The following is a 10,287-nucleotide window of genomic DNA, read 5'->3' as shown; positions in this document are numbered from 1 at the left end:
AACAGGGGGAATTAGGATGGAGAAAAAGACACAGATAGAAATCATAACCCTGAACGTGCAGGGGATGAACATTCTCACAAAACAGAAGCAGATAGCAGAATGGATTAAAAACCATAATCCTACAATATGCTGTTTACAAGAAACACATCTGAAACAGGGGGATACACATAGGGTTAAGGTAAAAGGCTGGAGTAAAATATATTGTGCCTCAGCTAAAGTAAAAAAAGCAGGTGTAGCAATCCTAATCTCAGACAAAGCAAAAGTAAAGATAGATCTAATTAGAAGAGATAAGGAAGGACATTATATCCTGCTGAAAGGCACCATAAACAATGAAGCAATATCATTGCTTAACATATATGCACCAAGTGGTAAGGCATACAAATTCTTAGAGGAGAGGTTAAGGGAGTTACAGGAAGAAATAGACAGCAAAACTATAATATTGGGAGACCTCAACCTCCCCCTTTCTGAACTTGATAAATCTAACCTCAAAATAAATAAGAAAAAAGTTAAGGAGGTAAACAGAATTTTAGAAAAGGCACATATGATAGACCTCTGGAGAAAACTGAATGGGGATAAAAAGGAATATACTTTCTTCTCAAAAGTACATGGCACATACTCAAAAATTGACCATGTACTAGGGCATAAAAACCTCACAATCCAGTGCAGAAAAGCAGAAGTAGTCAATGCATCCTTTTCAGATCATGATGCAATAAGAATCATTTTTAATAAAGAACCATGCAAAAATAAGCTAAAAACTAATTGGAAACTAAATAATTTAATTCTAAAGAGTGAGTGGGCCAAAGATCAAATCAGAGAAACAATCAATAATTTCATTCAAGAGAATGACAATAATGAAACAACATACCAAAACTTATGGGATGCAGCAAAAGCAGTTCTTAGGGGAAGTTTTATATCTCTAAATGCCTACATGAATAAAATAGGGAAAGAGGAGATCAATGATCTGGGCATACAGCTGAAAAAGCTAGAAAAAGAGCAAATTGAAAACCCCCAATTAAATACCAAATTAGAAATACTGAAAATCAAAGGAGAGATTAATAAAATTGAAACCAAGAAAACTATTGAATTAATAAATAAAACAAAGAGCTGGTTTTATGAAAAAACCAATAAAATTGACAAACCTTTGGTCAATTTGATTAAAAAAAAGAAAGAAGAAAATCAAATTACCAGTATCAAAAATGAAAAGGGTGAGGTCACCTCTAATGAAGAGGAAATCAAAACAATAATTAGGAATTATTTCGCCCAACTGTATGCCCATAAATTTGACAACCTTAGAGATATGGATGAATATCTACAAAAACATAAACTGCCCAGACTAACAGAGAAGGAAGTGAAATTTCTTAATGACCCCATATCAGAAAAAGAAATTGAGCAGGCCATCAACGAACTCCCTAGGAAAAAATCTCCAGGGCCAGATGGTTTTACATGTGAATTCTATCAAACATTTAAAGAACAACTAATTCCAATACTTTGTAGACTATTTGGGAAAATAGGAGAAGAAGGAGTCCTACCAAATTCTTTTTATGACACAAATATGGTACTAATACCTAAACCAGGTAGAGTTAAAACAGAGAAAGAAAATTATAGACCAATTTCTCTAATGAATATTGATGCAAAAATTTTAAATAAAATATTAGCAAAAAGATTGCAGCAACTCATTACGAGAATAATACACCATGACCAGGTAGGATTTATTCCAGGAATGCAAGGCTGGTTCAATATTAGGAAAACTATTAGCATAATTGACCATATCAACAACAAAACTAGCAAAAACCATATGATCATCTCAATAGATGCAGAAAAAGCCTTTGACAAAGTACAACACCCATTCCTATTAAAAACACTAGAAAGCATAGGAATAAGGGGAACCTTCCTCAAAATTATAAATAGCATCTACCTAAAACCATCAACAAGCATTATTTGTAATGGGGATAAACTAGATGCATTCCCAATAAGATCAGGGGTGAAACAAGGATGTCCATTATCACCCCTATTATTCAATTTGGTTCTAGAAACATTAGCTGTAGCAATAAGAGAAGAAAAAGAAATTGAAGGAATTAGAATAGGAAAAGAAGAAACTAAATTATCACTTTTTGCAGATGATATGATGATTTATCTAGAGAATCCTAGAGAATCAAGTAAAAAACTACTTGAAATAATAAACAACTTTAGCAAAGTTGCAGGATATAAAATAAACCCACATAAATCCTCAGCATTCCTATACATTACTGACAAAGCCCAACAGCAAGAGATAGAAAGAGAAATTCCATTCAAAGTTACTGAAGGCACTATAAAATATTTGGGAGTCTATTTGCCAAGACAAACCCAGGGCCTATATGAACATAACTATGAAACACTTTTCACGCGAATAAAATCAGATCTAAATAAATGGAGAAATATCAGTTGCTCATGGTTAGGCCGAGCTAATATAATAAAAATGACAATTCTACCTAAATTAATCTATCTATTCAGTGCCATACCAATCGAACTACCAAAATTTTTTTTTGCTGAGCTGGACAAAATAATAACAAAATTCATTTGGAAAAACAAGAGGTCTAGAGTATCTAGGATATTAATGAAAAGACATGCTAGGGATGGTGGTTTAGCCACACCAGATATTAAACTGTACTACACAGCAGCAGTCATCAAAACTGCCTGGTACTGGTTAAGAAACAGGGGTGTGGATCAGTGGTATAGCATAGGTTCACAAGTAGGTGAAATCAACAAGTTTAGCAATCTACTCTTTGATAAACCCAAAGAAGCCAGTTTCTGGGCTAATAATTCACTATTTCACAAAAACTGTTGGGAAAATTGGAAAATGGTAGGGCAAAAACTGGGCATAGACCAATATCTTACACCATATACCAAAATAAAGTCAAAATGGGTTCATGATTTAGGAGTAAAAGTTGATACTCTAAGTAATTTGGGAAAGCAAGGAATAGTTTACTTATCAGATTTGTGGAAAAGTAAAGAATTCATGACCCAACAAGAGATAGAGAGCATTACAAAATGCAAAATGGATAATTTTGATTATGTCAAATTGAAATGTTTTTGTACAAAAAAAGCCAATGCAACAAGAATTAGGAGGGAAGCAGAAAATTGGGAGAAAATCTTTGCAACTAGTATCTCTGATAAAGGCCTCATTTCTAAAATATACAGGGAGCTAAGCCAAATATATAGGAATACAAGCCATTCCCCAATTGAGAAATGGTCAAAGGATATGAACAGGCAGTTTTCAGAGGAAGAAATTAAAGCTATCTACAAGCATATGGAAAAATGCTCTGGATCGCTGCTGATTAGAGAAATGCAAATCAAAACAACTCTTAGATACCACATCTCTCCTGTCAGATTGGCTAAAATAACAAATCAGGAGAATGATAAATGCTGGAAAGGATGTGGGGAAATTGGAACATTGTTGCATTGCTGGTGGAGTTGTGAGCTGATCCAGCCATTTTGGAGGGCGGTGTGGAACTATGCCCAAAGGGCTATAGAAATGTTCATACCCTTTGACCCAGTAATACCACTTCTAGGGTTGTATCCCAAAGAAATCACGCAAGCGGGAAAAGGACCCATATGTACAAGAATATTTATAGCAGCTCTCTTTGTGGTAGCCAAGAATTGGAAAGCAAAGGGATGCCCATCAATTGGGGAATGGCTGAACAAGCTGTGGTATATGAAGGTGATGGAATACTATTGTGCCATAAGAAATGGGGATGATGCAGACTTCGTAACAACCTGGAAAAACCTACACGACATAATGCTGAGTGAGCGGAGCAGAGCCAGGAGAACGTTGTGCACAGCCACAGATATGTGGATTCCGTGAGGACCAACCCTGACATACTGCGCTTCTCTCAGCAACCTAAAGGGGCAAGGACAAATCCAGGGGACTCACGATGGAGAATGCTATCTTCATTCAGAGAAAGAACTGCGAAGTTTGAATACAGACTGAGGCACACTACATGCTCGCCTTTTCTGCTTCTCTTTTGTTTTTGGTTTTGGGTTTTTGTTTTTTTTGTTGTTGGTTTTTTTTTTTTTTTTTGGTTCTGTTTCTTCTTTCTCATGATTCATTCCATTGGTCAAAATTCTTCTCCACGACTTGAATAGAGCATAAATTAATTCAATGCGAAGTTATACATGACAGTTATATGAGACTTCATGCCGTCTTGGGGAGGGAGGGGGGAGGGAGGGGAGAAAAACTGGAACTCAAAACTATGTAGAACCGTGTGTGGTAAACTAAAAATAAATAAAGGAAAAAAAAAATATTAAAAAAAAAAAAAAAAGAAGAGAAAATAAAAAAAAAAAAAAAAAAGAATTATTATGAAAATAGTTTAGACTTCATGGAGCCCCAAAAGGATCTCAGGGACCTCCACCAGACTTTGAGAACCCTTGGTACAGGAAGTTCTAGGTGAAGAAATTCCCTTTATCAATGCAGGTAAAAAAAAATGAGAGAAATAAATAAAATTGAATTAAAAAAACTTATTGGATTGAAATTGATCTTAGAATTCCAAGACCTTCCTCTGATAGTTGAGGAAGTTGAGATTCAATGAAATCTAGTGATTTGTCAATGTCACACAAGTGAAGACATTCAACTCTAGTTGTTCCTCACTCTAGAGACAGAATATTCTTTGGGGTACTACACACAATGGTCTCATGATTTGGTTAACAACATTTAGGTGAGCAATTTGCTAAAGATGACAAAAATATGGAAACATTCAAGAAGTTGGAGGGGTTGTAGAAATATAGATACATTGTTGGTAGAGCTATGAATTAGTACAATCATTCAGAAAGCAACTTAGAATTAGGGCTAGGCAAGTAAAACGCGCCTAAAATGTCCAAACTCTTCCACCCACTAAACATACATACTACTAAGCATACATACTCCAAGGAGGCTATAGACTAAAAGAAGGGATGTACACCCCACTTTATTTATAGCAGCAGTTTTGTGGTAGCAAAAAATTAGAAACAAAGTAGATGTCCATAGATTGGGGAACAGCTAAACAAATTAGAATACGTGAATGTAATGGCATATTACTATTGTAAGAAACAACAATTATGATGAAGAGAAACATAGAAAGACATGAATTGGTGCCAAATGAAGTAACCAGAACCAAGAAGCAATATATGAGTACAATATAATGGAAAAGACCAACAACCACTGAACAATTAAAAATGAATGATGCACAATTACAAAAAGTTTTCACCTCAATATAGAGATAAGAGAAGACACAGCAGCAAAAGAGTTGGGGATCTTTGGGAGTGGAACATTGCACATTATGTCAGATTTTTAAACATGTATTGATTGGCTTTAATGATTTTTTTTTCCCTTTTCTTCCTGTCTCTGTCTACCTAGGTGTTGTCTCTCTCTGTGCCTCCTCTGATATCTTTCAGGGATGGGGAAAAAGGAGAAATACAGGGGAAAAAATAGATATTGTAAAAAACAAAAAAAAATCAATAAAATAAAATAAAATGAATGCTGCGGAATTGCAAAGAATAGCCTTAGTTCCACTTAAGAGATATGACTATTCTTCCCACTTGTTTGCAGAGGTTAGGGTAGTAGTTGGTGGTCTAAGTGTAGAATGTTGCATAAAGGCCAGATTTATTTTTTTTAAAAAAATGTATCGATTGTTTTTTTTCTGATTTTTTTTCTTTTTCTAAGAAATAAATATTATAAAAGATGACTTTTTGGCAAGAGGATGAGTTATAAGGGAAAATTTAGGCATTACAAAAAATCAATGATTTTATTTATTAATAATAAACATTTAATAATAATAATGGATATCATATTTACTGAAGTACTTTCCAAATATTATCTCACTTTATGTACACAATCAATCAATCAACACTTACTAAGTGCCTAGGCCAGGCCCCATTCTATGGGCTGGGGGGCCAAAAGGAGGCAAAAGATCCCCAAGGCGCTTACAATCTAATGGAGGGAGACAACATACAAACATACATACATACACACACACATGCACAAAGTAAGCTATATACAGAATAAATAGTAAATAATTAACAGCAGGAAAGCCCTAAATCAAGAGGGATCCAGTAGGAGATGGGATTTAAGTTGGGATTTAAAGGGATGTAGCAACCCTGAGAGGTAGATGCTGTTATTATCTTCATTTTACAGATGAGGAAACTGAGGCACAGAGGTGAAGTAAATTGCCCAGAGTCACACAAGGGTCTCTGTGTCACCTAGCCCAGTGGCTATGAGCTTCAAATTAGAATCAACATTTTTGAAAGCAATTTGGAATTATGCAAATAAGGTGCTTAAAATGTTTACAGCGTTCCTAGCCAGTGATTTTGCTCCAAAGAGGTTATCAACTAAGAAAGGCTCTCTCTTCTTTTCTTTCTTTCTTTCTTCTTTTATTTTTAAAGTACATTTAATGTTAATTTAAATTCTTTTAAAAACAAATTCATTATTTTCATCTTTCAAAAATATATTAAATTTAAAAAATATTTTATTTTTTAAAAGACAATTTATTATTTTTAAAGCTAAATTTAGTATTTATTCCTTATCCTCCCATTAAAATTGATATTTTCAATGCTTTTTTCTAAAAATGAATCTATGAATTTATTTTCAATGCTATTTTTATTAAAAAATTATTATTCATTTTATTTCTTAAAATAAACTTATTTTTCTTTTTACTCCTTAAAATAAATTTATTCTTCAACTATATTAATTATCCATTCATATTTTAAAGAGGAATTTATTGTGTATTTCCATCTCCTAAAATAATTAATCCATTATTTTAAAAATGAACGTATTATTTATTTGATAACTTCGCAGAACATTTTATTATTTTTAAGTCTAATGCCGAATTTCCTCCCTTTTTTCCTCAATCCCTTCCGTCCCTCCCTCACCCGTTGAGAACGCAAGCTCTATGATAGCTGTTATACAGGGGAAGTCAAGCAAAACACATTTCACATTGAAAGACTCGGTTTTCTGAGAGTGTTGGGGGAGGGGAGCACGACCACCTTTTTGTTCCCGCCTTCCAATGACACCCGCAGCTCGCATCCCGGACCCTCCTCATCCCAACAAGAGCCTCCTGCTGAACAAAAGCGAACTCTTTCTATTTTGAGCCCTGGCAGCCACCGTCTTCCCGCTCCCGCCCCGAGCACCCGGGGTTGGTGGTTGCTATGGTTACGCTTTGTTTGGAGGCAATGGACTCGCTCTTCTAGAGGAGGTAAAAACCTGGGTAGCGGCCGAAGGTTCGCGGCAGCCTGGGTGGGCCGGGGTCCCGGGAGGGGTCGCGCCCTGTCCGCTTCCCCGAGGGCTTCCGGCGGAGGTGGCCTCGGGGTGGGTGGGCCGAGTAGGAGGGCGGCGAGGGGAGCGGAATACACCCTGGGCCCCCAGTGGAGCGAGAACGACTCGTGAGGTCTAAATTGCCTCAGCTGCCTCAGAGTGGAGTGGGCTGCCTCGACAGGTAATGAGCTCCCCATCACTGGAGGTGTTCAAGCAGAGGCTGGATATCCACTTGTCGGGTATGTTACAAGTAGGGGTTCTTGTTCAGACATACCTTGGACCGGAGAAAGACCCTTCTCTACCCACCCCTAAACCTCCTCCCTCCCACGTGGTACAAAAAATGTTCATCTTTTGGCGTTTGAGCACCTGGCTTCTAATCCTACCCCTGCCACTCCTCCTGTGACCTCAGGCAAGTCACTTCAACTCTCTGGGCCTCAATTTCCCCTTCTGTAAAATGAAACGGTCAGAGCAGGTGCCCAAGGGCCCTTGCAGCTGTATGAACCCCCTAGGCTCAGATCCTTCTTCCTAAGCCACGCAGGTTTCCTTCTTTTCTCCTGAAAGGAATGAAACAAATAGGTCCTGCTTGGAAATGGAGGCACTTGTGCCCTGTAAGCTTCTGTGACCTTGAGCACCTCACTTCAATTGTCTCAGTTTCCTTATCTGTAAAATGAGAAGGTTGGACTAGATGCCCTTAAAGTCCCCTCCACTGGTGAATCTAAATCTAAATCAAGATCCTGCAGAGTTTCACTTGTATTTATTCCATCTTGTTTTTCACTTTTACCCAATTTCCTTATGTATCTTCTTTTCAATCTTTTAAAAAATCATGTTAATTTTCTGGACACCAGTTTCTTAAACAGGGATTGGACTAGATGATCTCTCTTGTCCTTCCAGCCCTAAAGCTCCCTGTCTGGTTCTACAATTCTCAACTAACATTCTTAAGATTTTTGTTGCTGTTCTTGATAAATTTTTTATTATCTTTTTTAACATCATCAAAATTTGTCCCAGTATCTTTCCCCTACCAGAGAGCCATCCCAAATAATAGATAATATTTTTAAAGGAAAAGAGACAAAATCAACAAAGCTGATCAATATGTTGAAAATGTCTAAAAATATATATGCGTTAAGTTACAACACCCATGGAACTTACACTTTTTCAGTGAAATGAAGTGGAGAGTCTTCTCACATCTCTCACTCTAGATTTATTATATTCTCACATCTCTCACTCTAGATTTATCATATGCTTTGTTCATTTGTTGATGACAGTCTCCAAAAGAATAATTGGAAAGGTGGTCAGGGTGCAGATGTGTGTTATAGTGATACAAAAGCTAAGTCACTTGACCTTTCTAGGGCTCCAGTTTAAAATGATTGGAGTAGCCTAGACAGGCTTTTCCATTCTAATTCCATTCTAATTTTTATAATTCTATCTTTAGTGAAAATAAACATGATAATCTTTTTTTTTTTCAGGAAAAGCCTTTTTGAACATGCATCAAACATTGGGATATGATCTCAGGGGTGCCAGCAAGCCCCATTTATTTATTCAGATATCTCTCTTTTTAGCTTAGCTAATACTTGAAATTGTAAGACAGATTTATTTAGTGGATTTAAGGTTTGCAAAATGAAGAGGTAGGACTCAGTGGTCTTTAAGATGCCTTCCAGCCTAAAAATCTAGGATTTTATATGATCCTGTTGACTCTGCTGTTAACATTGAGCCATTTCTGTCATTCATACCTAAGAATTGAATCAGTCTATCACATTATTCTCTTTGTTACAATTTGGACCTTGGAGAAAACAGGAGAGTTAATTTTGGGGAGTTGGAGAAGAGCCCCCAGCCTTGAGAAGGAGGGCTGTTCTCCCATAGTTCTCCCTTACTTCCTCTCCACCTCTCAACCTTTGTAAAGATTCAGCAGTGGTGTCTCCTTTTCTCCATTTGCAGCTCCCCTTAGTCATTATCATTTTGAAGCATTAGTTTCAATTTGTAGGATCATCCATTTAGTGCTGAGAAGGATTTTAGAGACAATCTAGTCCATGCCCTCATTTGACAAATGAGGATACTCTAACCTAGAGAGGTGAGGTATCTGACTTTCTAAGGTTACACAAATAGTGAATAGCAGAACAGGAGAAGAACCCACATTCTCTGACATCCAATCTAATGTCTTTTCTACTGTACCATAGTAATAATAATAACATTTATGTAGCAATTTAAAGTTTGAAGAGCACTTTAAATGTATTTGGCCCTCATGACAGTCTTGTGAAGCAGGTACTGTCATTCCCTGAGTCAGAGGTTAAGTGACTTGCCCAAGATCACACAACTAGTGTCTGAAGCTAGATTTGAACTCAGAACTTCCTAACTACAGTTCCAGCACACTGTCCACTGTGCCAACTAGCTGTTCCCAACTTTATGGTCATTATGTATATGTTTTTTTCCCGAAAGGAAGGGAGAACACAGAAAAGGGAAGTTAGGAATAGAAGCAGACTTTTTCTCCCTCTTAATTTTGCCTGTAAAATTTGTGACTTCTTTCTCTCTTGATTCCTCCCTGATTTCTTCCTGGATAAAAATAAAAGCAAGGCTTTCTCTTCCCTGATTCTCCCCACTTCTTCACACACAGGTACTTTGTGTGACACCCTCTAGGCAGCATACCCTCTGTTGGCCAGAATAGGAAAATAAGTTGGAGGTCCTTTGCACTTGAGTCTAGTACATGGAAAATAATGAACCACAGTCACTCCTAGTACTTTACCACTCATAATTGCTTTAATCTTTTCTCAGGTCCAGTGGACCTTGCTTCTTTGTCACTTTTAGCTTTTATGGGGTGGTGGTCCTCTTGGGATCATGGCTCATATCTTGAATCAAAGATAGAGAGAGGAAAAACAGAAGAGGGGGTAGTAGTGGTAGAAATGGCTTTGCCTTTATTTTGTCCCAATCCCCTCAACAGTGGTGCCTTTTCCATGCCTCCAGTATCGTGTCTTAATAAGAATACAATGTCCCAAAATATTTGGACTTTTGAGATACTTAGTATTTTGAAATAGCTA

The sequence above is a fragment of the Trichosurus vulpecula genome, chromosome 5, assembly GCF_011100635.1.
Source record: "Trichosurus vulpecula isolate mTriVul1 chromosome 5, mTriVul1.pri, whole genome shotgun sequence".
Classification (NCBI taxonomy): domain Eukaryota; kingdom Metazoa; phylum Chordata; class Mammalia; order Diprotodontia; family Phalangeridae; genus Trichosurus; species Trichosurus vulpecula.
The sequence above is the reverse complement of the archived record's forward strand: the minus strand, read 5'-3'. Positions refer to the sequence as shown.